The sequence below is a fragment of the Macaca thibetana genome, chromosome 12, assembly GCF_024542745.1.
Source record: "Macaca thibetana thibetana isolate TM-01 chromosome 12, ASM2454274v1, whole genome shotgun sequence".
NCBI classification, from domain to species: domain Eukaryota; kingdom Metazoa; phylum Chordata; class Mammalia; order Primates; family Cercopithecidae; genus Macaca; species Macaca thibetana.
This window is the reverse complement of record NC_065589.1, coordinates 94,743,490-94,770,642: the sequence shown is the minus strand read 5'-3', so window position 1 is coordinate 94,770,642 and position 27,153 is coordinate 94,743,490. Positions and strand designations below refer to the sequence as shown.

At 36.3% G+C, this 27,153-nt stretch overlaps 1 protein-coding gene across 6 annotated transcripts in view; it reads left to right on the top strand.

Moving 5' to 3' along the window:
- The window catches only part of MBD5 (methyl-CpG binding domain protein 5), a 503,218-nt gene that overhangs the window by 153,730 nt on the left and 322,335 nt on the right, over positions 1-27,153 (top strand). For 3 of the 6 annotated variants that reach the window (XM_050752187.1, XM_050752188.1, XM_050752189.1), the window contains exons 2-3: positions 1,114-1,248; positions 24,533-24,626. The gene's annotated coding sequence lies outside the window, so the exon portion shown is untranslated. The remainder of the gene's footprint in view (positions 1-1,113; positions 1,249-24,532; positions 24,627-27,153) is intronic. The other 3 variants (XM_050752186.1, XM_050752177.1, XM_050752190.1) reach the window with 1 other exon arrangement.

Here is a 27,153-nt window from a genome sequence, read left to right as displayed (position 1 = left end):
ATATGAGTCAGGGCACTTTAAATTCAGAGAATCTGATTCATTAAGACCTGATAAATGCTGCATTTGTGCTGTATCTGGGGACCTTCTCCTGGAGAGGAAGTATTACTCTATGAGCCTCCATATTGCCTCTTTGCCAGTAGACAGCATCCACTACAAGAGAAAGGTGTTTTTCTAGCCTTCAAAGAAGGAACATAAAGCACATTTTCTTATAGAAGCTGTGCTATAAATAGCATTACTTTTCTTTCTTTTTTTTTTTTTTTTTCACCAAAGGCTATTTCACTCTTAACATAATTAAACAGTTGTGCATTTGTGAGAGCATAACTTTGCTCCTACATCTTTTATTGCAAATGGACCTTTCCCTCAGCTGGATGTAGACTAGTCTTGTCAGTTCCACGTTGGCCTTCATTCTAAGCCTGCTTTTTGAAGATTAGAACTTCCTTTAACCTGTTTCACATCCAAGCCAACAAACTCTTATCTCCAGATGATTTGTGAATGAAGTAGGATTATATTGTTACTTAAAAACCTTTTATGGATTAATGAAGAACTGTATGAGTATTCTTTTCACACTTGTATGTTGTTTTGGAGTGGAGTTAAAAACTTAATAAAAACAATAGGCACAGTGGAGGGGGAAAGAAAAACTTTCGGTTAAAGTGCTGGGATAATTTTTAAAGATGTTAGAATACCCACTTTTCCCCTTTTCCTCAGTTTGCTTTATTTTAGAAGGTATGCCTTTTAGCATATGGCTTCATCTTTGAGACTGGTGACTTGCTATAAATTTAATAGAATAATTTAGAGTATAAATAGAGTAATTCAGATATATTTCGTATTAATGGAATTGCTAAGAATACAGTCAAGGCCTAGTTCTTAATATATAGCCACATACCAATATCTTTTCTCAAGTATTCTCTTAGTAAGAAAATGAATTAAAAGTAGAGATACACAGATTCGAAATATGTTCGCGTTGGGAGGTGGTACAATGCTAATAATACTTCTTGAGGTATTATTTATGTTGAAGGTATTATGTTGTGGAGCTTAAATGAAAAGCTCTTCAAATTGCAAAAAATAAAAAAAAAAGAACTACATTAGTAATATTTTTTATTTGTTTGTGTAAAGGACATTTGAAAGAAATGGGGAGAGCTGGATGCTAGCCCTTCTTCTGTCACTGACTATGACCTTCAGCAAATCAACCTTTTTGCTGTGTGTTCCCTTTATCTGGAAAAGGAAGGCAAACTCTCAGGGACTGCTAAGGTTCGTTTCAGATATACATTTCTGTTTCTATTAAAACTTTAGATAAGAATTTAGTCATATACTACATAAAATGTTGCTTTTCTTGGGAGTTATTTATAGTATATAATTTTATATTGCAAACAACTCTTTTACAGTATACAAAAATTCCACTTTATTCTTTTTTCCTAAATGGTTACTGCTTAATACATTGTATTTCTTGTCCAGGTTTTTTCATTTTTAGAAAGAAAATATCTTTTTTTTTTAAGGTAAATCTCCTTTCCTTCTCAGTTCCTGCTACCTCTCTCTCTTCACCACCTCACTTCTCCCCAAAAACCCACTCCCACACTTTAAAAGTAACTCTGGCAATCACAGAAACCTACAGAATAATGACATAGGCACCCTGACAAATTCCGGGGCACTACTCTGCAGTAGCAATAGACCAATGCCTGACGACTATGCTGTGAAAATATAACTCAGAGGAAGCAAATGTATGCATAATTGACCCAAATAATATGATTTTATAGCATAGCATAGTTTAAGGAGAAATGTCATTTCTCCATTTTCTTGCACATATTGCTTTTCACCTTTTCTTCTCTGTACTCTCTGCAAAAAGTAATCACAACCATGAGTCAGTTTCACAGCTACAAATATTAGTCCTGATACCAATATATAGTTTACATACACTTAACTTTTTCACTGATGCATTTAGCTTTCAAGAAATTACTACTCTTTAATAAACCCACATCGGTGGGCAGTATGTGACCACAAACACCCCTATCTTTGGGTTAACCATCCAGTCTGTTTTAGCCATCCATTCAGCTGTGAGCTCTAATCCAGAGTGGGACATTGAGCAAAGTGAAGATCCAGAAATAACCCACTGGACTTAGCATCTCATTGACCAAAGAAGCTCTGGCTTTATGGAGATGCTGGGATCTGGACCTGAGCCCTCCTGGTCAGCATCTATTACCTGACCCAAAGGAACACAAATGATGTTGAACAATTCAAAAGAAGGAGGCCCTAAGATTCAAGGCAGAGGACTGTTAATAGGGACCGAGAAAGACTTTAAAGCTAAGGAAAAATTTAAAGCTTAGTAAGAAGAATCTTACTTAGATTGAGGAAGTATTATCCACACAAAGAAAGTATTTGTGGATCCTACAAATGACTTTAATCCATACTTGTTTTTTTTCTTAATAGTATCTTCCTTCACGTTGCAGTAGGAGTGTAGCCGTTTACTAGGGGAACAGACAGGCTGATTATTTGGGACAATGTTTCACATCCTTGACTCTTGTTCTGGTGGATGTTTGTTCTTCCTATAATTTGGATCATACCAGGAACTGTAAGGAGTATTTCTTGAATGAGTTAGAGCATAGACTGATATTATTATTCTTTGAATTTTTCTGTGTTTTCTAGTATCCTGATACCAGGCTCTTATTTTGTTAGCATTTTGAATTGAGAAGTTACAAACTACATTACTGTAACAATACTTTGCTATTGTTAGTGTATTTTCAGCTAGTTTGCCAAAATTTCACCATCATTTAGGGCTAAATTTACTTTGTCGGAACTATCACTGTGGTAATTATGGATGCCTAATGGTTTTGCTAATGTAATAAGTGATGTGAGTGGTCTGCTCATATGGTTTGAAATCCCTTGCCATTTTGTGCACATCTGCCTTCCAAAGGCCAGCTCCTGTAAGGCTTTGAGCTTCTAGAAGCCACTAGGGGAAGACCTTAAGCAGTGATTGGCAGGTTTCAGCATACAAACACACTAACTTCTTTGGCCCTTACTTAATCAATTCTAAGGAACGTGCCTATACTATTTGTCAGAGTTTCCTCTACAGGATTAAGCTTCAGTTGGCCCCTGTGATTGCTATCTTAATATATTAGCTGCCTTCCCTTCTGTTATCATGTTCCCCACTCCCCTGTCCATTTACTGAGACCCTCCCAAATAACTTATCTTCACTCATTCCTTGTCTCAGAGTCAGCTTCTGGAGGAACTCCAACTAAGACAACTACCTAATTAACCCAACAATTAGAATCATTCACATTTAGACTGATGTTAATTTATTTTACACTGTTACGATAAATTGTTTAGAAAAAAATTGACAATTTTTCTAAATTGCTATAAGGGTGATCTGTTTGAATTTATTTGGGATGTAAAATATTTAGGATGACAGATCTCTTTTCATTTTTTTGTGACACAACATTGTTAAAATTGCTGGCTATCAAATACTAATAAAAATTAGCAATAGTGTGTGAGTAAAAGGGTGTTACATGGTCACTCTTTTATTAGCATTCTAAACCTAATTTTTAGTAAAATCAATATAAGTAATAAAGTCTTAACACTGATAGAAGTAATGAAAAATACATTCTAACAAACAAAAAAGAATATAATTCTAACAAAAAGTTTATATAGATCTATAGTCTAAACTAAAATGAACCTTAATACCTCTAAAATGCTCAAATGTAAATGTTTAGGGGCACCTAAAAATGCCAAAGAACTGAAAACAATAAAAGATGGTAAAGAAATAAGATCCTAAGACACTAAAAACTATTATTCAGAGAACTTAATGTACCAAATAAACTAATAAAATATTTAACAGCCACCTTGATACTAAAAGTAAGATGTAATAAAATACTCAAATGAAAGTATTAAGACAATCCACTTTATATCTCCACCCATCTTATCTGTCTTGGCCTGCTTTTCCTCAAACCACCAGCATGTTAAGATAATTCAGTATACTTTTCTTGTTCTTTTGCTTAATTTGACCAGTTTTGTTTATATCACAACTTGAGAAACTGCCACGTATTTTTTCTAAATGTTTTGATTTTTTAAAAATGTTCTTTTATACTTCAAATAACTCCACAGACATTGCAGTATAATGAATAGGATCATAGGTCTTAGAGCCTAAGCATGGACCTTAGGCCCATTCCTGGGTCCAATCCTGGCTCTGACACTTTCTTGCTAAGTGACCCAAAGCACTTTACTTCTTCTCTTAGCTTTGATTTCCATCTGTTAATTTGGGGATGATCAGAGCATACTATCCATAAAGTTGCTTTGAGAATTAAATAACTTTTTTTTCCCCCCCAAGACGGAGTTTCGCTCTTGTTGCCCAGGCTGGAGTTCAATGGTGTGATCTTGGCTCACTGCAACCTCCGCTTTCCGGGTTCAAGTGATTCTCCTACCTCAGCCTAGCAAGTAGCTGGGATTACGGGCATGTGCCGCCACGCCTGGCTAATTTTGTATTTTTAGTAGAAACGGTGTTTCTCCATGTTAGTCGGGCTCGTCTGGAACTCCCCAGCTCAGGTGATCCGTCTGCCTCAGCCTCCTAAAGTGCTGGGATTACAGGCGTGAGCCACCATACCCGGCCGAGAATTAAATAACTTAAGTGTACAATATATGCCCGGCCGAGAATTAAATAACTTAAGTGTACAATATTTAGAATAGTGCTTGATGTGTATGAATGTTCAATAAATGTTCAATTTTTTTCATGTAGAAACAATGTATTATGGGTGAAATTAGAATTTATAAAGTTGAGTTGAGATAAAAAGTGGTTGACATATATAACCACTTTTATATAATGATTAGTATGGGGAAAATGCATTCTAATTACCAGACTACTGACTTCAAAAATGAGTGTTTGAAACACAACTCGTTTGTAAAATACTACATTTTTTACTAATTTTTTCATGTAGTGTTTACTATTTTTCTAGTAAGGCAAAGGAAAAGTGAATGGTATGCCTTCTGTGTGCAAATCAGCACTTTTATGTCATTGCATGTAATCCACAAACAGTCCTACTAGGTGTCAGAACTTCGTTTAAAAGGAGGAAGTTGAAATTTTACAAGGGTCCAGGGATTTACTCAGATAGTAGCCCTGTTGTAATGTAGTCTCTTTAACTCCAAGCTCAAAGCTTCTGCTACTGTCTTCTGTTATTAACAGGAGAGAGGTTTGATACATGTAACAACTGTTATGCTACAGGCACCAACCATTCTGGCATCACAGTGGATGCCAGAATACTAGAGGATCCCTGCTGTACCAGGTGTTAACCTTAGGGAATATGGAGGTGTGTTGGTGGGGGTAGGGTCCATAGAGAAGGGGATATTTGGAGAGCTTGGAGCAGTGGCCATTTTCCAACCGATATTTAAGTATTATATTATTTATTATTTTAACAACTAGTACAGCCACACTGTTCTTTCTGACCAAACCTTAGCCTTATCAAAATTTTGATATAACTAGTGTTATTATTAAGTATAAGAAAAAATTTAAAGACCACATTAATTTTTGTTTTCATGTTATTTCTACGAGATGTTTTTAGGACCAGGCATAATTGAGAATTTCTTCCTTGTAATTCTTGCTAAACCCTAAGTACATAAATATTTGGTCCTGTTTCACTTACATTGATTGATTAATCACTGGTTGTTTCATTTCCTGTTGCCATAGCAAGAATACCTGAGACTGGGTAATTGATAAGAAAAGATAAATATTTCTTACAGTTCTGAAGGCTAGGAAGTCTAAGACTGAGCAGCCAACATCTGGTGAGGGCCTTCTTGCCTTTATTATTTTCAGCCATTTTTAAAAAACATTATGAACTTGCAGTAATTTAGAGGAAGAAGCTTACATATTAATGTACTCTGTCCAAAATATTTCTTAATCTATTATAAATATCATAAAGGACTTTATTGTTTACTTGTTTTCCAAATGTGAATTTGTCTCATTTATAACTTTCCTCTTGTTACATATTCTTTATCATCAAAGAAGAATAAAACATTGTTACCTAACAATCTACATACTATCTGCTCAAATTTGCTAAAAGATCCAATCTCTTTATTTTGTAATTTGGAAGCAACACAAATCACTGATTATATTTGTTCCTCTTTTATCTTTTTTATGTGGTAGAAAATTTATTTGAATTACAGATGTTAGACAGTGAATATATTTTCTTCATTTATATTGTAATATTACATAGAATGTCATTCATTTCATTCTAATGCTTTTAGCCTGAACCATATGAAATTACCAATATTCGACATTTTTACCAATAAAAAGGACAATTTCACCAATTCAACCCAATTTAGAAGCATATATTGCCAAAAATATTGAGTACTTTTGAGGTAATCTTTTTATTATCTCCGTTTATGAAGTGAATGCTTAATTTTTGTTTCAGTTACTAATGGTTAGTTGTTCTCTGTTGCAACTAGCCAATGAATAGATGTTTTTATATATTTTATATTTTATTTTTCCTGAAAATCATACTAAGATTAATTTACATGTATTGATTTGCAGTCTTCTGTGCCAATTTAAGATTCTATGTAACGTATTTTTATATAGGGCATATTTTATTATAAATATCTATATCTATATCTGCAACAATATCTACAGCTGTATTCTTAGTGCCATAAAATCACAAGAAAATCATAGCATTATAAAGGCCAGCAATATAGGGAACATTTAATATTTGATTAGTTCTAAGTAGCATTTGAGGCTATGTGTGAGAGGCAGTATTAAGCCTTAAATCACTCATATGGAGCAAAATGGCTGATAATATTTTGGTTTAAACGTTTGAATAGTTATTTTTCTGCATCGTCATTTCAGTTCATTATAAACAGAGAAGATTCAGCAAGTTTCTGGAAATACTTAACATACTTCACATTTTATTTTATGGCTTTTGAATTGTCACCTATGAAATCTAAAATTATGTTCCATTTATTTTTTTGTGTATCTTAAAAAACTTGACAGGACAATTCTCTAAATGTAAAAAAAAAAAAAAATCTGATAAACAAGAATGACTTAGAAGTTCTTTATGGTTGCACTTGCTCATATTCAGATTTTATTTTTTGATTTGTGAATTATCACCAAGTCAATAATGGCCCCATCTTTGTTTACTCCTGTACATAATTTGTATAATCCAGACATCTTTTTTTGCTTATAAGGGTTTTATTTTCATGTCAGTGTGTTATTTTCCCTGTCTAAACTCTTCATTATTTGTCAGATTGGCATAATATTGTGCTGCTCTGGGTAAGATTTGAAATATTATTCTCTTCTGGTAAAAGATAACTGTTTCTAGACATGATAAAAATCAGGCATTACTGCTGGCTTACAGAATTCCTTACATAAAATGGTTTCTTTTACTGTTATGAGTGCCTGCACCAAAAATCTACAGAAACTCAGAGCCTAGTGTTTCTCCCCAGTGCTGGCTGTTTTGATGCTGTAGTCACATTAACTTACCTAGTTTTCCTACATCACTGCGTATGATATGATACTCCTGTTCTTCTGTATATTTGCATTTTCTCTGCCTCTCATTTAATTTTTAAGTATTTTCACATGAGGGTACTTCTCCACCTCCTTGCACAGAGTTCTGACACCTCTCCCTGCTATGTTTTTGTGTGTGTGTGTGCCTACTGGAAATTTTTGGAATTATTTGTGCCTATTGGAATTTGTTTTAGTTATGTCAGAAATTTTCGTTTTGCTTTGTTTTCTTCTGCATTTCTTTATTTCATAACTTCTTAATTTATTCCTAAGATGTAGCTACTTATTGCATTTTTTTTCTTTTGTCAATTATGCTGCCTGAAGTGTTTTCGCTTGAGGATTTATTAATGAGGATTCTTTATTTGGGGGTTTTGTTTCTGTTTTTTTGATAATTTTTAAAGTCACATAGGCTGAAGTACGCATCATCTAAAAGATTATGCTTTACATTCTCAATGTCATAAATACTGGACAGAGATTGTTTATATAAAGTCTTATAACAAATTTGATCTTTGCATATAAGCAATTTATTTGCTAATTTTAATCATCTATAGCTGCGTTTTGACGCTACTCCTTTAAAACATATCTACAGGAAAAGAATTTTTAGTCTTTATGTCCATTAAATGGTATTTATTTAAAAATATTTTCTATAAATTAATTCAAATATATCTGCCCTCTAATTCGTTCCCCTCAAATTAGTCTTAATTATCAAATACTGATTCATGAGTCTACCATATTTTATTGTTTAAACCTATAAGATTTCCTTTTGTTTTTATACAGAGAATGTCTTCTAAGTAGATTTTAAGCTCTGATTCAATATTTTCTGCTTTAGCTCCTACAACACCCTAGTGGTTTGTTCTGTTGAACATACTGGAGTCACTGTTAGACCTATTCATTTCTTTGCTACTACCATATAAATAAAGGATTGTGGTCTACATTCTAGATTTTTTTTAAGCATTGAAGATGATTTATGATAGCTTAATGAAATGTATCTTTATAATAGTGTTTTTCTTGGAATGGTAGTGTGTTACATGTCCAATGCCCAAAAATGTTATCATTGTACCATTAAAATACTAGAAAATATGTGAACCTCCTTTAGGATCTCCTAATTTTTGTTGATAAAGACAACAGCACATCCCTCCGTCCTCTTCCCACTCCAGAGTCAGGGACCCATTTTCTATTTTATCACCAACAAGAACGTCATTTTTTTGTTGAGCCAAATCCCAAATCTTTTGCTGTTTTTTATCTGGTGATTTGTTTGTTTGCTTGCTTTATTTTGTTTGTAATGGTGGCCCACCACCAATTTATTATGTTTGTTTTCGCTTTGGGGTTAGTTAAATATGTTAGGTAATGGACTGCTGACTGGTAAAACTAATGCCTATATTTTACCATATTGCTTAAGCCTCTCTCTCTCTATATATATACACACACACACACACACAAACACACACTTTAAGTTGAAATATATACTTTAAGTTTAAATATATACTTTAAGCCTATATATATATATACACTTTAAGTATATATATATACTTTAAGTTCTAGGGTACATGTGCACAACATGCAGGTTTGTTACATATGTATTCATGTGCCATATTGGTGTGCTGCACCCATTAACTTGTCATTTACATTAGGTATATCTCCTAATGCTATCCCTCCCCTCTCCCCCTCCCCACAATAGTCCGCAGTGTGTGATGTTCCCCTTCCTGTGTCCAAGTGATCTCATTGTTCAATTCCGACCAATGATGAGAACATGCGATGTTTGGTTTTCTGTTCTTGCGATAGTTTGCTGACAATGATGGTTTCCAGCTTCATCCACGTCCCTACAAAGGACACGAACTCATCCCTTTTTATGGCTGCATAGTATCCCATGGTGTACATGTGCCACATTTTATTAATCCAGTCTGTCACTGATGGATATTTGGGTTGATTCCAAGTCTTTGCTATTGTGAATAGTGCCACAGTAAACATACGTGTGCATGTGTCTTTATAGTAGCATGATTTATAATCCTTTGGGTATGTCCCCAGTAATGGGATGGCTGGGTCAAATGGTATTTCTAGTTCTAGATCCTTGAGGAGTCGCCACACTGTCTTCCACAATGGTTGAACTAGTTTAAGTCCCATCAACAGTGTAAAAGTGTTCCTATTTCTCCACATCCTCTCCAGCACCTGTTGTTTCCTGACATTTTAATGATCACCATTCTAACTGTGTGAGATGATATCTCATTGTGGTTTTGATTTGCATTTCTCTGATGGCCAGTGATGATGAGCATTTTTTCATGTGTCTGTTGGCTGTATAAATGTCTTCTTTTGAGAAGTGTCCATTCATATCCTTTGCTTGCTTTTTGATGGGGTTGTTTTTTTCTTGTCAATTTGTTTGAGTTTTTTGTAGGTTCTGGGTATTAGCCCTTTGTCAGATGAGTAGATTGCAAAACTTTTCTCCCATTCTGTAGGTTGTCTGTTCACTCCGATGGTAGTTTCTTTTGCTGTGCAGAAGCTCTTTAGTTTAATTAGATCCTTTTTTTCAATTTTGGCTTTTGTTGCCATTGCTATTGGTGTTTTAGACATGAAGTCCTTGCCCATGCCTATGTCCTGAATGGTATTGCCTAGGTTTTCTTCTAGGGTTTTTATGGTTTTAGGTCTAACATTTAAGTCTCTAATCCATCTTGAATTAATTTTCATATAAGGAGTAAGGAAAGGATCCAGTTTCAGCTTTCTACTTATGGCTAGCCAATTTTCCCAGCACCATTTATTAAATAGGGAATCCTTTACCCATTTCTTGTTTTTGTCAGGTTTGTCAAAGATCAGATGACTGTAGATGTGTGGTATTATTTCTGCGGGCTCTGTTCTGTTCCATTGGTCTATATCTCTATTTCGGTACCAGCACCATGCTGTTTTGGTTACTGTAACCTTGTAGTATAGTTTGAAGTCAGGTAGCATGATGCCTCCAGCTTTGTTCTTTTGGCTTAGGATTGTCTTGGCAATGCAGGGTCTTTTTTGGTTCCATATGAAGTTTAAAGCAGTTTTTTCCAATTCTGTGAAGAAAGTCATTGGTAGCTTAATGGGTATGGTATTGAATCTGTAAGTTACCTTGGGCAGTATGGCCCTTTTCACAGTATTGATTTTTCCTATCCATGAGCATGGTATGTTCTTCCATTTGTTTGTGCCCTCTTTTATTTCACTGAGCAGTGGTTTGTAGTTCTCCTTGAAGAGGTCCTTCACATCCCTTGTAGTTGGATTCCTAGGTATTTTATTCTCTTTGAAGCTATTGTGAATGGGAGTTCATTCATGATTTGACTCTCTGTTTGTCTGTTATTGGTGCATAAGAATATTTGTGATTTTTGCACATTGTTTTGTATCCTGAGATTTTGCTGCAGTTGCTTATCAGCTTAAGGAGATTTTGGACTGAGACGATGAGTTTTTCTAAATATACAATCATGTCGGTACAAGGAGGAGCTGGTACCATTCCTTCTGAAACTATTCCAATCAATAGAAAAAGAGGGAATCCTCCCTAACTCATTTTACGAGGCCAACATCATCCTGATACCAAAGCCTGGCAGAGACACAACAAAAAAAGAGAATTTTAGACCAATATCCCTGATGAACATCGATGCAAAAATCCTCAATAAAATACTGGCAAACCGAATCCAGCAGCACGTCAAACAGCTTATCCACCTTGCTCAAGTGGGCTTCATCCCTGGAATGCAAGGCTGGTTCAACATACGCAAATCAATAAACATAATCCAGCGTATAAACAGAACCAAAGACAAAAACCACATGATTATCTCAATAGATGCAGAAAAGGCCTTTGAAAAAATTCAGCAGCCCTTCATGCTAAAAACTCTCAATAAATTAGGTATTGATGGGACGTATGTCAAAATAATAAGAGCTATTTATGACAAACCCACAGCCAATATTATACTGAATGGTCAAAAACTGGAAGCATTCCCTTTGAAAACTGGCACAAGACAGGGATGCCCTCTCTCACCACTCCTATTCAACATAGTGTTGGAAGTTCTGGCTAGGGCAATCGGGCAAGAGAAAGAAAAAAAGAGTATTCAATTAGGAAAAGAAGAAGTCAAATTGTCCCTGTTTACTTTAGACCTTTTTAAAAATCATGATACCCTGTTAAGTACTTATTGGTTTCTTTTGGCTGCATCCAAAAGGGGGCAGTACAACTTTGGTGTTTAATTTGTGAAAGTGTTTTTTTTCTTGTTTGCTCCTACAAGTTCTAGTGATGGCTTATTCATCAAATCATAGAATTGGAAGAGACCTTCAAGGCTACCATGATGTAGAAGGAATTTAAATATGCCCTCTGGTTGAATTCCTTCTTCAATAGCCCTGTCTCTTATCCAGTAATTCCATCCATATTTTTAGGATAAACCTGAACAGTGAAATCAGCAGTAGTTGTCACTGTTGCATTTCTTCCCTTCCCTTCTTTTTTCTCCTCTATAGAACTTTCTAGCACTGAAAAATAATTTCTGGCAAACTAGAAATGTAGACAATTCCTGTTGGTGGTCATAATGAGAAAAAGAGGAATATGATATTTGAGAAAAGTAAACAAAGATGATGTCAGTGGTAGTGATTTTTTAAGGAAGTCATGAAAATGATAAAGTGGGAAAGTAAACCTGGGATTTCAAACTGCACTCCATTGGTACCAGTGAGGAGGTATATACTGTTAGAAATGTGTACTAGCTGGGCATGGTGGCACACATCTGGAGTCCAAGCTACTTGGGAGGCCTAGGTGGAAGGATCATTTGAGCCTAAGAGGCCAAGGCTGTGGTGAGCCACGATTGCACTATTACAGTCCAGCCTGGGTGCCAGAGCAAAACCCTGTCTCAAATTAAAAAATAAGAAATGTGTCAGAGAGACCACTGAGTAAGGACTCAGTGCAGCAAGAAACAAAACCTGAGAAGATATGAAGAGAAGTTAGTATAAATATACTAGTCATAAATTTCTAAAGGTGCCAATATTTGGATGGAAGCAGACAGTAAGGTTGTGTGTATATATATATATATATATTCCAAAAGTAAAGTAGCTTCATAAGCATTTCTGTAACACTTCCCAGAGGACGTTCTTGAAAGGTACTAGCAAGAATGGAAAAATAAATGGAAATTATCCCTAAAGTTAAAATATGTGAATTGTCATTGATCATATCTTTAGTTTGCTATCCTTTTAAAAATTTTGTTTTAGTGACTGTATGCCTATTGACATAGACTTTCATGTTCACATGATCTTAATCACCTAATTCTGTTTTTCTTCACAATATATTAGTTTTCTCAACCTTGAGTTCTTGATCCAGAGAGATTTTCAAGAAACCTTATTTTTGAAGTCAGGGAGAAACTATATAGAATTAGAGGAATGAATGAGCTTCCAGCTTATTCACTGAGTTCCAGCCTTATTAAATCATTAATGTCAACAAGCCCAATATATTGATAAGGTACATGTTCTTGGAACTATATTTGATAAAACATTGTACTTCTTTTTCTCAGAAAAAGCTCTCAAGATGTTTGCATACAAGTTACACAAAAATCACTCACTGGTCTTCCCCAAGTAATGGATATAACAAAGGTGGGCTCTCAGAACCAAACTGCTTATTTATTCCAGCTGAAGAGATCCCCTGTGTGGATCTGATAGACATTCTTAGGAAATGCTTGTGAGGAAAAAAGGAGTGTTTCTTTTTAAATCTCTAATGAAAATATTTCATTTAATGTTAATACTCTGAATAGCCTGGTTATTATGAACTTTCACAGATATATTTCATTTCTTTGTACTTTTTTTCAGTGAGCTCACATTCCACTGAAGCCATATTGTCTGGGCAAGTTGCAAGAGGGGTAAACACAAAGTTTAATTTGGTGAACAGAATTTAGAATTACCTTTGGTTCTTTGTTTCTGAAAATGACCTGCTCATACCCAATAAGGGATTCTTCTTCTCTTTGCAACAAAAGGATAATAGTTGCATTAAAATCATTTTAAAGTAATTTAAGGCCCACTAAGAGAGTAATCTGGAATAAACCTACTAATAGTCTGAATTAGTACTATGTAGTGGCTGAAATATGCTTAGGCTAAAATCATTCTCTGTGATAAATACAGTAAAAACAATTGATAAAACAAATCTTCTGTGGATTGCATGATTAGAGCTATGGTTATACTGAAGAAATTTGGAATATTTTAAAAAGCAAATATAAGCTAAAAAGATTTTTAATTCTTTGAATATTTGATTCCTGTTGAAATGAAAGGTTCTTTGCAGTTTTATTTTATTTTATAACTTCTTGCTATGATCGGTTTCCATTCAACCATGTATGATATTTGTGAATTAGAATTTTTTTTAAAAGTCACCTATCAGATCAGAATGACTGCGATCTTGAAGGCTATGAGAAAGTTGCATAATACTAACACTATGAAAACAATCACTTACAAAAGTTTATGATTTGATATAATCCAATAGCTCAGAGAAGTAGAAAGCATATTTTCTTTCTATATGAATTGCCATGTTTTAAAACTAGAATGAAATTTTATTGGAATGAAATGAAAGAGAAGACATTACAACTGATTCTACAGAAAGAGAATGTATCGTAAGAGACGACTATGAACAATTCTACACCAACCAATTAGTTAATCTACAAGTGGATAAATGCCTAGACATACGCAGCCTATGAAGACTGAATATGAAGAAACAGAAAATCTAAACATACCAATGACAAGTAAGGAGATGGAATTAGTAATCAAAATCTCTCATCAAAGAAAAGCCCAGGACCTGATGGCTTATAGCTAAATTCTATCAAACGTTTAAAGTAGAACTAATACCAGTCCTTCTCAAAATCTTCCAAAAAATCAAAGAGGAGATAATACTTTCAGACTCTTTTTATGAGGCTAGCATTACTCTGATACCAAAGCCAGACAAGGACATTACAAAAAAAGAAAATTACAGGCCAGTATCCTTATGTGTATATTATGCAAATATCCTCAACAAAATACTAGCAAACCAAATCAACAACGCACTAAAAATATCATCCACGGCCGGGCGCAGTGGCTCAAGCCTGTAATCCCAGCACTTTGGGAGGCCGAGACGGGCGGATCACGAGGTCAGGAGATCGAGACCATCCTGGCTAACCCGGTGAAACCCTGTCTCTACTAAAAAATACAAAAAAACTAGCGGGGCGAGGTGGCGGGCGCCTGTAGTCCCAGCTACTCGGGAGGCTGAGGCAGGAGAATGGCGTGAACCCGGGAGGCGGAGCTTGCAGTGAGCTGAGATCTGGCCACTGCACTCCAGCCTGGGCGACAGAGCAAGACTCCATCTCAAAAAAAAAAAAAATCATCCAGTATGATCCAGTGTTATTTAACCCTGGGATGCAAGAATAGTTCAAAATACACAAATCAATAAATGTGATACCTCACCTTAACAGAGTGAAGGGGACATATCATCTCATATGGATGAAAAAAAAAAATACTTGACAAAATTCAACATCCTTTCATGATAAAAAACTGTCACCAAATTAGGTATAGAAGGAATGTACCTCAACACAATAAAGACTATGTATGACATTCAGCTAACATCATACTGAATGGGAAAAGCTGAAAGCTTTCCCTCTAAGAACCAGAAAAGGACAAACATACCCACTGTTACCTGTCCTTCTCATTATAGTACTGGAAGTCCTGGCCAGCACAATTAGTCAAGAGAAAGAAATATAAAGCATCCAGATGGGTAAAGAAGAAGTGAAACTGTCGCTGTTTGCTGATAACATGATCTTATGTATAAAAAACCCTACAGATTCTACCAAAAAACTATTAGGATAAACAAGTACAGTAAAGTTGCAGGATACAAAAAATCAACATACAGAAATCAGTAGCGTTTCTATTCACTAAGTGAACTCCCTAAGAATCAAGAAAATAATCCCATTTACAATAGCTACAAAATATTTAAGAATAAATTTGCCTGGGCACTGTGACTCACACCTATAATCTGAGCACTTTGGGAGGCTGAGGTGGGAGGATCGCTTGACACCAGGAGTTTATGACCAGCCTGGACAGCATAGCAAGACCCCATCTCTATAAAGAATTTTGAAAGTTAGCCAGGTGCAGTGGCATGTTCCTGTAAATCGCAGCTACTCAGGAGGCTGAGGTGTGAGTGATGTCTGTGATGGCCTGTCTGGAACTGCCCTTGCAAAGAATACAGCTGCAGTGGGGGAGGTGCAGCCAAAGCTGGGTGCTCTGAGGAGCCTACAGGAACCAGGAACAGCAGTGCCCCGCCCTCCTGGGTGCACCTGCAGCCACCCAGCAGTGGCTGCAGACCCTGGCATCCCTGCGCTCTCAGGGGCCTGGGAAGCCCACCCTGCCCCTGGAAGCTCCAAAACACCTGCTCCTGCTGCCTGGCCTCTCCTTGCTCCGGGTGCCTGCTCCCATTTCAGAACAAGGTTGAAGGTGAGCCGAGGCACTGTTGTGATCCAGTCAAGTGTGCACATGCTGGGGGCTGTGCAGACATACCAACTCCCCCTGCCACCTCAGCCCCCTCTGAAACTTTGGGAGGGAGGCCTGGGGTTGGGGAAGGCAGAGGGTGGCTGGGGCAGGCCTGTAAGCACCCCTCCACAGGAATAGCCTGGGTGCCCTGGTTGACAGGATTGATGGCAGCAGGAGGCAGACAGGCTCCTGGGTAGAAAGGGGCAGGTCCCTGGTGAAGCCCCACCTTCAGACTAGGGACAGCCTGAAGCATGGGGGCTAGGCTGTCAGTTCCAGATGGAGCCCGCCAGCCAGAGTGAGAACTCATGGTGCTTTTTCCAGACCCGCCATGGCTGCCCATGGACCAGTCACCATGTACTTCCTCCCTTCTGAAGCCCATAAAAACTCTGAACTCAGTCAGACTCATACAGACCGTTGTGACTACCAGCTGCGAGAAGGACCTACCCATTTCAGGTTTCCTGGGCTCTTCAAATTACCAGCCTGCAGAAAGCAGCCACCCACCATGGGTCTCCTCTCCACTAAGAGCTGGATACTCATTCGGACGACCTGCCTGTAGAAAAGAGCTACCCACTTCAGATCTCCTGAGAGCCGCTCTGTTGCTCAGTGAAGCTCCTCTCTGCCTTGCTCACCCTCCAGTTGTCGGCATACCTCATCCTTGCTGGATGTTGGGACAAGAACTTGGGACCCGCCGAATGGCACGACTGAAAGAGCAGTAACAAACAGGGCTAAAACACGCGCCCCACTCACCACAATGCGGGCGACGAGAAAGAGAGACGAGCTGTGGCCCTTCTGGGAGCCCAGACCAGGGCCAGTGCTGTGACACCCTCTTTGGGGCTCTGTGTATCCTAGCGTCTCCAAGCTTCCAGGCGCCACTGTGTTCCCAGGTGTCTGCGGTGGAAACTGCTTGCGGTATGCCTGGTTCAGCCATAGCCTTGCACGGAGCAGGCACCTGTGTCACTGCCTGGGGCAGCCCACCCTGCTGCAGCCAGCATGCCTGGCTCTACGCAGCAGTCGGCCCCCACACTTGCTCATACACCCGTTGCCACTCCGTGCCAGGCTCACCCTTGGCAAGTGTGGGATCTGGGCCGGTATCACGAGCTGACCTCAATCTGCATGTGCAAGTGGGCAGAATGAGCCCAGTGGGCCTGAGCAAAATTCAGGAAAAGGTGCCACTAGCCACAGAGGTTTCTGGCTGGCAAAGTGACATCCCGAGGATCCCATGATAGGAGGTTTGCTTGTGCCCAGCAGTAAAGAGGCTACAGTGAGCTATGATCCTACTCCTGCACTCCAGCTTAGGTGACAAAGCAAGACTCTGTCTCATAAATAAATAAATAAATCTAACTACACAGGTACACTGAAAACTAAAACATTGATGAAAGAAATTGAAGAAGACATAAATAAATGGAAAGATATCCTATGTTTATGCATTGAAGAAACTAATATTCTTAAAATGCTCCTATTACCCAAAATTATCTACAGATTCAATGCAAGCCATATCAAAATTCCAACATCATTTTTCATAGAAATAGATTAAGAAATCCTAAAATTTATATGGAGCCACAACAAAAACTTGCATAGCCAAAGCAATCATGAGCAAAAGAATTAAAGCTGGAGGCATCACACTGCCTGAATTCAAATTGTACTACAAACCTATAGTAATTAAAAATACTGTAGTACTGGAAAAAAAAATTAAAATTAAAATGAACACATCCCCAATGGACTGGAATAGAGAGCTTAGAAATGAGTCCAAGCATGTATGGTCAATTGATTTATGACAAAGATGTCAACAATAAGCAATGGCAAAGGATAGTCTCTTGAATAAATGATGTTGGGGAAAGCTGGATATTCACATATAGAAGAACGAAATTGGACCCTTATCTCACTCCATATGCAAAAGTCAACTCAAAATGCATTGAAGACTTAAGTGTTAAGACCAGAAACTGTAAAACTACTAGAAGAAAACTTAGGGGGGAAACTGCAAAATTGGTGTGGGTATTGATTTTTTGGACTTAGACCCCAAAACTGCAGGCAACAAAAACAAAAATAGATAAAGGGATTATATCAAATGAAAAAGCTTCTGTACAGCAAAGGAAACAATGTGCAGAGACAGCCTACAGATTGGGAGAAAATATTTTCAAGTCATACATTGGATAAGGGGTTAATGTCCAAAATATATAATAAGCTCAAACACCTGAATAGCAAGAAAATTTAAAAAAATAATAATAATTTAAAAAAACATTAAAAATGAGAAAAGGACCTGAATATACATTTCTCAAAAAAAGACATACAAAAGTCCAACTGATATATGAAAAACTTCTCAACATTGCTAATCATTCAGGAAATACAAATTAAATCTGCAATGATATATAATTTCACACGTCTCAGAATGACCATTACCAAAAAAAAAAAAAATACAAAAGATAACAAATGTTGACAACGACGTAAAGAAAAGGAAACCTTTGTACACTGTTGGTGGAAATGTACACGTGTGGAAAACTATGTGACGCTTCCTCGAAAAACTAAAAATAGGATTATCTTATGATTCAGCAATCCCATTTGTGGATATTCACCCAAAACATTTTAAATTAGTTTGTTTTAAGAGATGTCTGCACTTCCATGTTCTCTGCAGAACTGTTCACAATAGCCAAGTTACAGAATCAAACTAAGATGATGAATGGATAAAGAAAAAGTAGAGTATGGTAAAATTCAAAATTGCTAAGAGAGTAAATTTCAAATATTCTCACCACAAAGAATATTAAATATTTGAGGGGCACATGTTTACTGGCTTCATTTAGGTTTTTTGCATCGTAATCATAAATCATAACTTCACTTTGTATTTTATAAATATATATAGCTATTGTGAAAATACAATAAAACATTGAGATTGCAGTCATAGTTTAAGAAGGTATAATTTTTATAAGAGAATTGAAAATGTTTTAAAACCGCAAATTTATATCTCAGTATTGAACCATACTTAATGATCTTAATGTGATTAGGCACATAGAATATTACATGTAGAAGCAAGACCAAGGTTTTAAGAAAACTCTTTGTATCATAGAGACCTTATTATTTAGATTGCACAGGAATAATAGAATGTATGTAGAGCTGAGTGGAGCTTAGTAATCGTCTTTTTTGTGAGGAAGAAGAAAAGTTGGAAGTGGAGCACCATGGCATTCTGTTTGCAGATGGAAAACCTGACAAAAGATAGCTTCATATTAATTTCTGAGGCTTCCAGAGTTATTGGAGATTTTAGGTTACTGGATGGGGCCTTCAGGAAATGCCATAGTTAATTTGTAGACTGCTGGAGTTTGAAATGCAGTTCTTCCAGTTATTAGCTATGGAACCTTGGATAAGTTACGTGATCTATGTTCCTCTCTTTATCTGTAGAATATAGATGATAATAGCACTTCTTTATTTTCTACTTTTTAAGAACATAAGCACTTCTTAAGATTGTTGTGAGAATTAACTATACTACTTATAATTTAGAACTCAGTGAATGTTAGCTATTGTTTACTATATTTAAAAGCAAGAAATAAGTTTTAGTAATTTATATGACAAATGTTAGTGATACTTAACAATGCCTATTATCTGGAAACTTGTATTTTTAATAATTAGAGATTAATATGATTGAATTATTTTGTGATATAGACTATTTGTGATTTACAGAGCTATTGGTTCTTATTAAAATATGTTGGAAAAGATAAACTGCAATGATAAACTGTCGATTGATTTGTAGAAATCTGAATTTGTAGAAAATCTGAAATCTTTAGCATTACATGCATGTAAAAAGAATACTTTATTAAGAGTACTTCAAACTAGGTAAGGAAGATAAGAGCTAAAGTATAGTTTTCTTTTTGGTTTAGTAGTTTTTAAGGTCTCCATCCTTGTTATGTATAACAAAGACTCAGATAATTACCTCTGTTTATTAGAGTTTTTTTCAGAAAAAAAAATCTTAAATGGTATATGTCTATGAATGTATTTTTATTGCAAAGTATTTGGGGACCTGTTAATAAGAATTTTCTTTCTTTCTTTTATTTTTTTTTTTTGAGACAGAGTCTTGCTGTGTTGCCCAGGCTAGATTGTAGTGGCATGATCTCGGCTCACTGCATCCTCTGCCTCCTGGGTTCAAGAGATCGATTCTCCCATCTCAGCCTCCTGAGTAGCTGGGATTGTAGGCGCACACACCACACTCAGCTAATTTTTGTATTGTTAGTAGAGACAGGGTTTCACCATGTTGACCAGTCTGTTCTCAAACTCCTGACCTCAGATGATCTACCTGCCTCGGCCTCCCAAAGTGCTGGGATTACAGGAGTGAGCCACTATGCCCAGCAACAATTTTCAAAACTAAAACATTAACAGCCTATTTCATGTTATTTTTAGTAGCTGTGTGTGTGTGTGTGTGTGTGTGTGTGTGTGTGTGTGTGTGTGTGAGAGAGAGAGAAAGAGAGAGAGAGAGAGAGACCATTCAAGACTTTCTTTATAAAATTTTTGACTTTGTATTTAAACAGAAAATGAAGCTAGAAGTGCTTCTCCCCAGCCCGCCACCCCCACTAACTTAAGGAAGAAAAAAAAAAATTAATTCTGAGCCATGAAGGGAATGTTTCCAGTTATATGTGAGGTTTTCAGTAAAATTTTCATTACGGAATATAACATTTCTCTCTTTTTTTGCCACAGTATTTTATTGATTGTCTACCTACACAGTTTACCTAAGAGGATAGCAAAGCTTACAAAAGATATAATCCATAAACATTATTTTAATATGTCTACATTGATTTATTGCTGAAGTCCTATTTACTATATGTTCAAAGTTCCTAAGCCAGTGGATCTCGGGATTATCTTTAATGATTAGAAATATAATCTTAGAAAACTCAAGAAGTATTTACATAAATACTAATAATGAGAGTCTAGTAATAGCATTCATATGTGTGCTTTACATCACAATTCTACATGAACTGTAGATCTACGTTATAATCAAGATGCCTATAAAAAATAGAGAATCTGCCTCAGCCTACTTCTGAACCAGAACTGTGGGCAAGCACCTGGGGTTCTATATTTTAAAGTACTACTTTGGTCCTTAAGTGCATTACAGTTAGAGATTCACTCCAGCTACCAATTACATCATGCTTGCATCCTTGCATCTAAGATGTTACATGGTCATTGAGGTATGTTTGTGTGTATCATGGAAGCTTTCAAATCATTTTGACATTTAGCATTTGTATTAGAAGTAACTCAGTATTTTTCATAGACATCTGTCAATAGTATTTTTGGAAGTTAATGTCTTATTAATATGTAGAAACTAAGCTAAATAGTTGCAGTGAAATTGTTTCTCAACTGGAGAAAAAGATATCCTTCCTTCATGCTTTTTAAAAATACCTGAGCCCTGGCCCTACCTCATACTAATTAAATGATAACATGTAAAGAATATGCTGAGTGTGAATATATTTTATTTTATTTTATTATTTTTTTTTTTGGTGTCCAGAATAACTTGTTGGTTTTATTTTTCATTTTCAACATAAATATCAACTGCCACTGTGCAATTGAATCACAAACATATTTGAATTCAGGAATTTTTATACTGAAATATTTCTCTGTGAGCAAATCCCATCTCACCAAACAGAAAGCTTTTGTTACTGTTTGTGTGTTCTAAAAGCGAGAAAGCCTTATGTTATATAATTCTCTGTTGGGTATTTTATGTATCTGTATACTTTTTTGTTCCACTCCCCTCTCATTTTTGTATTCCTCAAAATATCTAGGACAGCATTTTTGCATGCTTGTATACATTTAAGAATATAGCATAGTGGTTAAAAACTTGGCTTCTGCAACCAGACTGCTTAGGTTCAAATCTTGGCTCCATAATCTTTAGTGCTATGACCTTTGCGATTCACTCAAACCTCCTGTGCCTTGGATTTCTCATCTGTAAACTGGAAGGTGGATTAACTGTTGTGGATTAAATGAGTCAGCACATGTAGAGCACTTCAAGTAGTAGCTGTTACATATCAGACTCTTAGTAAACATTAGCTAGTATTATTTTTAACAAGTACTTATTAAGCACCTGTTACACTGAAACTGTGCTATGGATGCTGGGGATGCCACGATGAACAAGATAGTCATCTTTACTTTTATTATAGAATTTAAAGTTTCGTGAAATATTCAGGCAAACACACGGGTCATTGTAATACAGTATGATAACTGCTATCATAGGGTAGTGTGCAGTGCCACAATTGCCTAATGGAGGACACCTTACCAGAATAAGGGTATCAGGAAAGTTTTTCTGGTCTAAGCAGTGTCTAAGCTGAGATCTGAAGGATGGTGATATAGCTTGTACCCTCCAAATCTCATGTTGAACTTTGATCCCCAGTGTTGAAAGGGGGGTCCAGTGGGAGGTGTTTGGGTTATGGAGGTGGATCCCTCATGAATGGCTTTGTCATTCTTGTGGGACTGAGTGAGTTCACACTCTTATTCCCGTGAGATCTTGGTGTTAAAAAGAGTCTGCCACCTTCCTCCCACCATTTCTTTATTTTTTTTTTTTAAGATTCCTTCCTTCTTTTTTTTTTTAAAGGATTTTTATTATTTTTTATTTTTTTAATTATACTTTAAGTTCTAGAGTACAGGTGCACAGCGTGGTTTGTTACATATGTATACATGTGCCATGTTGGTGCGCTGCACCCATTAACTCGTCATTTACATTAGATATATCTCCTAATGCTATCCCTCCCGCTGCCCCCACCCCACAAAAGGCCCCGGTGTGTGATGTTCCCCACCCTGTGTCCAAGTGTTCTCATTGTTCAGTTCCCACTTATGAGTGAGAACATGCAGTGTTTGGTTTTTTGTCCTTGCGATACTTTGCTGAGAATGATGGTTTCCAGCTTCATCCATGTCCCTACAAAGGACATGACCTCATCCTTTTTATGGCTGCATAGTATTCCATTATATATACCACATTTTCTTAAATCCAGTCTATGATTGATAGACATTTGGGTTGGTTCCAAGTCTTTGCTGTTGTGAATAGTGCCGCAATAAACGTACGTGTGCATGTGTCTTTATAGCAGCATGATTTGTTTTTTTTGTTTTTGTTTTTGTTTTTTTGAGACGGAGTCTCTCTCTGTCGCCCAGGCTGGAGTGCAGTGGCGCGATCTCGGCTCACTGCAAGCTCCACCTCCTGGGTTCACACCATTCTCCTGCCTCAGCCTCCTGAGTAGCTGGGACTACAGGCGCCTGCCACCACGCCCGGCTAATTTTTGTATTTTTAGTAGAGACGGGGTTTCACCGTGTTAGCCAGGATGGTCTCAATCTCCTGACCTCGTGATCCGCCCGCCTCTGCCTCCCAAAGTGCTGGGATTACAGGCGTGAGCCACCACGCCCGGCAAGCAGCATGATTTATAATCCTTTGGGTATATGCCCAGTAATGGGATGGCTGGGTCAAATGGTATTTCTAGTTCTAGATCCTTGAGGAATGGCCATACTGTCTTCCACAATGGTTGAACTAGTTTACAGTCCCACCAACAGTGTAAAAGCATTTCTATTTCTCCACATCCTCTCCAGCACCTGTTGTTTCCTGACTTTTTAATGATTGCCATTCTAACTGGTGTGAGATGGTATCTCATTGTGGTTTTGATTTGCATTTCTCTGGTGGCCAGTGATGATGAGCATTTTTTCATGTGTCTGCTGATATTTTAAAAGCGTTTCAAGTGTTTGAATTTATAGCTGCAACTGAAAAACTGACATCTGCTCTAATGACCAAAAGGAGCAATGATATTTCTAATCCAAAAATAATTTATGTTTGGCTTGAGAATCTCCAGTACTCAAAACCACTTACTTGGGAGGATAAGATAGGAGGATCTGTTGAGCTCAGGAGCCTAAGACCAGCCTGAGCAACATAGGGAGACCTTGTCTCAAAACAAAACAAAAACAAAAACTACATACTAAAAGTATGGCACTGTAGCATCCAAATCCTGTTTCCCTAACTGCATTGTCAAGGAATTCACAATCAAGTTCTTTAGGCAAAAAACACTCTCTGGATAATCGCGTTTGTCTGTTAGAGGGAATTTTATTTAAAGGGCTTTTTTTTAACGCTAAGTTTAGCAGGTTGGTGTAAAGTACGATTGGGGAGGTTTAAGTAATAAGAGAAATAGAATTTTGAATTTTTCATGAGGACAGAATACTGAACTAATTGATTTCTATGATTTTGGCTTTTATAAGCAACTCAAGTGCAATTAAGAATATTTTTGTAATAATTTTGTGCAGGGAAACTGTTTTCTAGAATGGGGCTCTGTTCATGTAGGACATCAGAATTTATGTATTTTAAATTATATAAAAATTTTGCATAGAAACTAGGTAGCCAGATCAAATTAGTATTATAGAAAGTACTCAACCCTGTGACATGGATCATAACATGTGTTCCACAAAATATTCTGATTCTTCTAAAGGGTAAATCCTAATGTTATTGCTGTTTGTATACATAAAATATGTCCTATAATACCCACATCCCTTTGCCCAGGCTTATTATAGAAAGTCATGGAGAATAATTTCAGTTTTTTTATATTTAAAATAAGTGAAGCAATATCTATAATCTCAAACTCATTATATTTTCTTATGCTTCTCTTTTAGATGTACATTGAAGATGTCAGTTTCTACATGTGGGAAGTAGACATTGAAGGCTTTATGGTTTACAGACAAGATCTTTAGGAGTTAAGCACTAAAGGTAAATAGTAACTATAGCCCCATGTATAATTTCATGTAAATGGTTAGGGTTGTCACATTATAATTTGACTTGTTAAACTTGTTTACTTCTTATCACTGCCCCTAAGTTACCTCACAACTGCATTCATTCATAGTCAGACACAAATTTTTATTCTGTAATATCATCTTGACAGAAAGTATCAGATTTCATTTGTAATAAGCTGTTGATTAAAAAATGATAAATTGTAATGCACAAGTGCAAACCAGCTAAGAATAAAGAATAAAAAAAGTCACTTCTGGCCAGGTATGGTGGCTCACGCCTGTGATCCCAGCACTTTGGGAGGCCGAGGCAGTTGGATCATGAGGTCAGGAGATCAAGACCATCCTGGCTAACACGGTGAAACCCCGTCTCTACTAAAAATACAAAAAAATTAGCCGGGCATGGCAGCGTGTGCCTGTAGTTCCAGCTACGTGGGAGGCTGAGGCAAGAGAATGGCTTGAAACTGGGAAGCGGAGCTTGTGGTGAACTGAGATCGCGCCACTGCACTGTAGCCTGGGCGACAGAGCAAGACTGCATCTCAAAAAATAAAAACTAAAAAAGTAACTGCTATCAGACCTGTGAATACAACTCAGTGAATTTAATGTGAAAAAATAATTAAACAGAAAAACTATCATCCATTGCACTGTTTTCTTTTCATGTATTTATTAGTCAGCCCTTTTAACAAGTTAAGAACTTGTTCTTTATCCAGTCCAAAACACTCCGTCATAGTTTCATATACTCATAGCATTTTAACCCCTGAATACCAAACCCCTTTTCATTTTGTCATGGCTCCTCAAAAATTTCTCTTTACCTGGCATATTCTTTCACGTAGCACATTCTGTTCATGCCTCCCATGACTGCTTACATACTTACATGACTAAGTAAATTTCTGACCACATTTTGTTAAAATCTCAAGTGAGATACAAGTGGAATAAACCTCCAGAAACAGTATTTTCATGTTGCTTGCCAAATGGGGACAATGGAAGCCTGGAGAGTATGTGACCTGTAAACAGGATGCTCCTATTCAGTTCTAGGATCCTTGCTAAATGGAAATGAGATGCTGTAAAAATCAATTCTCAGTAGTTTTTTTAAAGAACAGAAATAGATTTGAAAAATCCTTATTTTTAAATATCAGCATAAAATATATTCTTTGAAAAAAAGTCTACTTTTGCTACTACATAAGCCAAGTAAAACAGTTTACAGCCCCTAGTGCAGGAGTGTTTTTTCTTTTTCCTATTTTTCTTTATTATTTTAGAGTGCAAGTATTTAGAGTCTATTTTTTCTCCTTACTTTGTGGTTAACTGTTTAATGATTTTTGCCAGTTTTCTATGATGAATATTATTGTCAGAAATGACTTCTCTTGAAAACATAAGTGATATTACTTATTTCTAATTCATTTACGTAGTTATATATGGTGACTTAGTTACTTGAAAGAGCTATTCAATTGTTTTCTGAATTATAATGATTAGATAACTATTTTTATGGTTCCTTTTTCTCCACAGTCTAAATCAGATGCTTCTAGTAAAAAAAAATTATATATATATAATTTTATATATAATACATAAATTTTATTATCTATAAATACATCATTATATAGAGATATAATAAATTTATTATATATAATAAATTATGTTATAATTGTATATAATATAAATAAAAGATATATATATCTTTATTTTAAGAGATGTAGTCTCTTTAAGTTGCTCAGACTAGATTTGAGCTCCCGGGCTCAAGCAATCCTCCCACCTCAGCCTCTCAAGCAGCTAGGACTACAGGTGTGCATTAACCATCCCGGGAACTTTCTGTTTTTTGATGTTGTTGTGTGTTTGTTTGTTTGTTTTGAGATAGGGTCTTATTCTGTTGCCCAGACCTCCTAGGCTCAAGCCATCTTCCTACCTCAGCCTCCCAAAGTGATGGGATTACATGCATGTGCCACCTCGCCTGGCATCTTTTTATTTTTTTAAAAAAGACTTTTTACATACACAAAGAGAAAGCAGAGTTAATCACACTCCTAGGTTCATGGGGCAAAGTCATTACTGGTTCATGCAAAGCACTTCTTGTTTTATTTATTTATACATTTTCCAGTCTCATTCTCCTGCCCTTGACCCATAGGAAATCATTCTAATATTATGATATTCTAAAATAATATTTATTGTACTGTTCTATTTTGTTTATATTTTCATAATGAGTATTGTTTTGTATGCATAAATTTTAAAATTTTTTATGAGAAATTTCAATAAATAAAAAGGAAAGGGAGAATATTATGAACCGCCATGTGTCTATATGTCAGCTTCAACAGTTATCATCTTATGGTACAATTTGTTTTACCTCTGACCTCTCCTTACCCTGACCTATATACATGAAATTTAAATAAGCATAAGTGATATCATGCTGTGTATCTTATTGTGATTCTTACTATTTTATTTCATGTAACCTTAAGTTTTAAACTTTATTTATGTTGCCATGTTTTTACTGCTTCTTACTGCTACAAGGTAATCCATAGTATACG